We start from the raw sequence: 6,000 nt of genomic DNA, 5'->3' as shown, positions 1-6,000 counted from the left end.
GGCACTGATACCAACAATACAGGGGTGTTTAAAATGATGCAAACAGATACTGTAAAGACACACTCGTATTCAACTTTTGCAAGCATTAGAAATGAAATGTTGGGTGATTATGCTCATAAAGATTATAGACGTTATTAAAACTAATTTCTGACTGTACATGTATCATTAAATTCTATTCAATGTTATATGATGAGTTGTTGATAAGAAATAGGTACCCTCATTCTTTTTATAATAGAAAGAATAATAGTGTCCATATTTTGCTCTCGAAAACCCAAAAATATGCGTACAGTGAAAAACGAAAATAAAGGGCCACAATTTAACAAAGATTCTGTATAAGTATAATCAAATAACATTCCATAATATAAGAGGAGCTACGGAGATAGACATCCAAAGAGCTAGAAAGAGACGTACGGTTGTACATGTACAGACAGAAGGGCGGACAGACGTACAGATAAATGGACGGACGGAGAGACATCCGAACAGTTTATGCATTCTCAAGCGAGTATTCTGTTACTTTTGATTTAATCAAACCTGCATCTTAACTTTATTTTAGAAGATTCCCATATAAGATTTATTATCATTTCCCTAAAACAACAATTATTAGAATAATAATTGTATTTATGTATTGAATGCGATAACTTAGTTGGAGGTTTTCGATAGGATTAATTTTGGTAAAATGTGAAAATTCTTAGATCCACGCCTTGGTTGATGAATTACGTGTGATAGAAGGTGTAAGGTCACGTGGTCAGCTAAGCGAGTCATTTATTTGTATTGTGATAACCCGCATGCTGACCACGCTAAAATGAAGCAAGTCTATTTTGAAGATTTGTTACAACTTCTGTGATTGTTTAACTTAGCTGAACGTGCCCTGGCTTTCTGTCGAGATGAAATTCCTAAGAATTGAAAGGAACAAAATATTGTCCGTGTTATAAAGTGCCGTTTACAAGAACGTGTGGATTTTCTGGTTTATTGTTTAGTGATGCGGTGGTACATAATATGTGCGCGGGTTATCATATATATTACCAGATTACTGTATGATACATTTGGTGCAATTTTCTGCCGATATGAACTTTATTTATGAGCAGATATTCATGAGAAGAACATATTTTATGGAGCTACTTTATTGCGACATCAGACGTGGAACTTTTTTGAGAGGATTTCAAAGTAAGCTATTTGTTACTGGTTGAACGAAACAAATGGATACCTTTAATGATTATTATCTCTATATCGATCTCCATGATCAGTGGACACAGAGTTTGATCAACAAAAAGTTGTGATAGATAACGAACATCCTGCAAGTATCTGCTGCAAGCATCGCTATTTCACAGCTGGGGCCACAGCGGGAGACCCTGAACCTCAACGACTTGGGCGTTTTAGGTCCAGCTGGCGTACACCTGTGCTGCTTCTCCGCGTGCATAAGAGAGTTTGCCTTCCCGTGTAATTGAGGACGAAGGCCAGTATTATGTTTACTAAATATAAGTGATTTACAATTATACATAACGCGTTTGGGGTTTCCCAAATAGTTTTTCTGTACAAGTTATCACTTTCATTATTCAAAGGCATTGTTTAATACTCAAATCATATATACTCTATCATGCTCTATGGTAAGCTTTTAAGTTAGCAACTTTATGCAAAGTTATTTAGTTTTGTTGAACTACAAGAATTACCTATCATAGTCTGCATATTTCAAGTTTTTGCATTCAACATGATGTAAAACAGCTAGGCAGCATCGTTAAGACACTGTCCCTCCTTAACAGGCATCTGATAGGTAATGTCAGCTATCTTGTACAGTTAGTTGAGAAATGTGTATTGTAATTATGTTAATACAGGTACCAACATCTCATTTTCACTCTTGGGAGTTTAAGGGTTGTGGACTAAGCTTTATATACATAGTTCAAATAGTTACTATACTGTGGTATTTCTTGAATTGCCCATTATTGTTTGATCAGTTTTGGTACAAAGTTTATAGGTAACATTTCATGTTTTGTATATTGATAAATATTGAATGAATATTGTACATGTAATATGTAGTCAAAATATATGTACTAAATTGGTTGGTGTAGACAATATTTACATGATTACTCAAGATGTTTATCATTTCGGTACATAGTGGATAATTTATGTACTTATTGGGTTGGTGTTGTTAATGGTTTAAACTGTTGATACAAAGTTGATACTTACAAATTGAATCGGTGTTACTCAAGTGGTTGATTATTTTAGTACATTGTACAAAGTTTATAATTATGTACTAATGGGATCAGTATTACTCTTTCAAGATTATCATGTTATGGTTTTGATAAAAAGTTGATATGTAGCTATTTGTTCAGTGTTGCATAAGTTGTTTATTGTTTTGGTACAAGGTTTTACCTATTGAGTCAAAGTTATTCATTGGCATATTAATTGTTTATTGGTTTGGTACACAGTAGATAGGTACTTATCGGGTCAGAGTTACCCATATTGTTTGGTACACAGTAGATATTTACTTATTGGATCATAGTTACCTTTGTTGTTTATTGTCTGGTACACAGTAGATTTGTACCTTTTGGGTCAGTATACCCATATTGTTTTGGTGCACAATATTTGTACTTGTGGGTTAGTATACCCACATTGTTTTGGTACACAGTAGAATGTACCTTTTGGGTCAGTATACCCAAATTTGTTTGGTTTTGGTACACAGTAGATTTGTACCTTCTGGGTCAGTATACCCAAATTTGTTTGGTTTTGGTACACAGTAGATTTGTACCCTTTGGGTCAGTATACCCAAATTTGTTTGGTTTTGGTACACAGTAGATTTGTACCTTTTGGGTCAGTATACCCAAATTTGTTTGGTTTTGGTACACAGTAGATTTGTACCTTTTGGGTCAGTATACCCAAATTTGTTTGGTTTTGGTACACAGTAGATTTGTACCTTCTGGGGTTTTGGTACACAGTAGATTTGTACCTTTTGGGTCAGTATACCCAAATTTGTTTGGTTTTGGTACACAGTAGATTTGTACCTTTTGGGTCAGTATACCCAAATTTGTTTGGTTTTGGTACACAGTAGATTTGTACCTTCTGGGTCAGTATACCCAAATTTGTTTGGTTTTGGTACACAGTAGATTTGTACCTTTTGGGTCAGTATACCCAAATTTGTTTGGTTTTGGTACACAGTAGATTTGTACCTTTTGGGTCAGTATACCCATATTGTTTTGGTACACAGTAGATTTGTACCTTCTGGGTCAGTATACCCATATTGTTTTTTTTTTTTGTTGGATGCTCATACTGACAATCAATTGGCGTCGTATGAAGCTTTTCGGTTTATTGTTGGGTCGATGTTACACACATTGTTAATTGTTGGGTCTCAGTTACTTATATTGTTTATTGTTTGGGTCGGAGTTACCCATATTGTTTTATTGTTGGATGCTCATACTGACAATCAATTGGCGTCGTATGAAGCTTTTCGGTTTATTGTTGGGTCGGAGTTACTTATGTTGTTTATTGTTTGGGTCGGACTTGTCCATATTGTCTATTGTTGGGTCAGAGTTACCTTTATTGTTTATTGTTGCGTCAGATTTATCCATACTGTTTATGGTTCGGTCGGAATTACCCATGTTGTTTATTTATTGTTGGGTCAGAGTTACTCATATTGTTATCGAAGAGTCGGGTAACCCATATTGTTTATTGTTAGATCACAGTTACCCATATTGTCTATTGTTGGCTGGGAGTTACCCATATTGTTTATTTATTGTTGGGTCAGAGTTTCCTATATTGTTTATTGATGGGTCAGAGTGTCTATTGTTGTCTGCTCATAATGACAATCAATTGACGTCTTATGAAGCATATCTATTCATTGTTGGGTCGAAGTTACCTATGTTGTTGATTATTTACTGCCTCTAATAACAGTCAATTGGCATCTTATGTAGCATATCATATCTGATTATGGTTGTGTCAGAATTACCCATATTGTTTTTATTCGCTTATAATGACAATCAACTTGATCAAATGGTGTCTTATGAAGCACATCTGTTGGTAGGGTCAAAGTTACTTATAGTGTTGATTGTTAATTGCTCGTAATAACATTCAAATTGTGTCTTATAAAGCATATCTAACTTTTGGCACGGTTTTTCCTTTTGAAGCTAATATTAATGTTATTGATAGTATATTCATTCTAAAGAAAGTTTCCTTTCTTTTGTTGTTGCATTGTTTGCTCATGTAGACCTAATTTTGCATCCCAGTTTTAAGGTTGTATCCTCCCTTGTGAGCACTTTGTACTTGGATGAGTAATGATAAAAAATTAACTTTAAAGTACATTGTAGATACATCCCGAACAATCAGTGAGAACACAGATCCTCGGGAAAGAATCCTTATAACCCTCAACATAACATTCCACTAATTCCAGTTAAGAGGGAACTGAGATAATCTCCATAGCCTAGGGAACCAAATGAAGCTGTGCCTAATGCCGTGAATTTTATATATTACATCTATATTTAAAAGTTCAAAACTTGGTTGACACTTTTTGACTTTACCATGCAATAACCTTATATAAGATGCAGATACATGTATGTGCCAGCAAAACTGCAGCAGTGCTGCCATGGATGTGCCCTAGATCAGCTGAATGACCAGGATATCCGCTAACGTTGGTTGAGAAAGCATCCATACTAGCTAGATCTTGAAACTTGGTTTCTTAGAAAACATTTGCAGGTGAGTCAGCAAGCAAATTGTATTACAGATTCCAATTATCCACATCACAAATGATCCCCTTTTACAACTGACCTTTCTATTAATAAATTAAGGATAGGATTCTCACTTCTTCAGTTTTAAATACTTATGGGAGGGATATGTCCTTCAACAGGTAAACAATCCACTCTATATGCTAGGACTATCCAGTCAAAGGAATGAGTAATCTCGTTTGGAATCAAGATTAAAGATGTGACAAATTTGAACATGACAAAAATCAGGATTAATGTTCCTTTAATGCAACAAATTAAATAATGTGTCTTTAATAATAAACATAATCTATAGGGAAGGAATTTGTCCTTAAACAAAGTATTCTTACAAATAAAATCATAGGTTATGTATCTTGCAAGAAAATATTTTATCGTTTGCTTAAATAGGCTTTGGTATAGGCTAATTATACCCCTTCAATTAATTACCTCTGTACTATGCCTTTAGTAATAAGATTTTAAGACTTTAAACACCTTTAAGTTTGCTAGTTTAACATTAAGGCGACTTTCCATGCAATCTTATTTTAGGGATATTAGATGCTATTTACAAAATTCAGTATAATCTGGGAAGTTCACATTATATTCATGATTTGCTTCACGATTTGCTTAAGATCATAATAATATTAACCTTCACCTTGTAAAACTTATTCATACTGTCTGGAATAACCGCATGGTATGTTCCTCCATTAAAAGGAAATAATTCATGAAATTAATGTATACCACAGTTGGTTCTACAGTTCTAAGAGGAACACTTGTTTTGCAGGTATTATTGGGATTGTTGAAGATTTTGTTCAATTTCTAATTCAAATCTATAATTTACAAATTGGAACTAAACAGTTAAAAGTAGTATAAGTAGGGAAAATTAAATAATTCAAGGTTGAGTATGTAATTTTCACTAACCTTGTGTCATACTCAAGGACACTATCACTCATCACAAGGTAGAAATTGCAAAATTTAAGTTTGCTTAAATTACTAGACCTCAAACATATAAATTTTGTTCTACTCCCAATGGATAGCCAGATTCTAGAATGGATTCTATAATGTACCGATACTTCAGTGATGGTCAGTGTTTAATTGCTGTTTTGTTCCACTCATGATAGATAGTCAGATACTAGGATGTACTTAAAATACAGGTCAGTGATTCACTGCTGTTTGTTCTATAAACAATAAATAGTCAGATACTAGGAGGTAGTTCAATACAGGTCAGTGATTAATTGTTGTTTTGTTCTACTCATGATAAATAGTCAGCTAATAGAATGTAGTATAAATACAGGTCAGTGATTAACTGCTGTATTGT

This window comes from Saccostrea cucullata, unplaced genomic scaffold (genome assembly GCF_032062105.1).
Source record: "Saccostrea cucullata isolate Sc308-1 unplaced genomic scaffold, CSIRO_AGI_Scuc_v1 ctg1435, whole genome shotgun sequence".
NCBI lineage: Eukaryota > Metazoa > Mollusca > Bivalvia > Ostreida > Ostreidae > Saccostrea > Saccostrea cuccullata.
Note: the sequence above shows the minus strand (reverse complement) of the source record.